Here is a 385-nt window from a genome sequence, read left to right as displayed (position 1 = left end):
CTCGACTCTTGGCTTTGTATGGTTCTGCCCTACGCTTTCTAGGGAAACTTGCCGGTGCAGGCACCCTTGCCGCGAGCGCCGAGTGCGGAACTTCAGCAGCCTGCTGGCGGGGTCGCTACCGACAAGCAACCTTGTCGCAACTAGTTGCAGCTCACTTAAGCTGTTGAGCGGACTCGAAACAAAGTAAGGGCGCAGCTAGCTACGAGTTGGTTCCTCCGCGCACAGGTTTTCCATACAAAGCACGGTCGTTCAAGGAAAATAACTCAAAAACTTAAAAAACTGATTGCTCAAACTTTAGCAACTTAGCTTTTCTGTCGTCTGTTTCCCGGCAAGGAGAAGCTTTCTTGAACGGCCTGGTCCACACCATTATCTTCTCGCTCCTTCC

Source organism: Triticum dicoccoides, chromosome 5B, assembly GCF_002162155.2.
Source record: "Triticum dicoccoides isolate Atlit2015 ecotype Zavitan chromosome 5B, WEW_v2.0, whole genome shotgun sequence".
Taxonomy (NCBI): domain Eukaryota; kingdom Viridiplantae; phylum Streptophyta; class Magnoliopsida; order Poales; family Poaceae; genus Triticum; species Triticum dicoccoides.
This window is presented reverse-complemented; position numbering follows the sequence as displayed.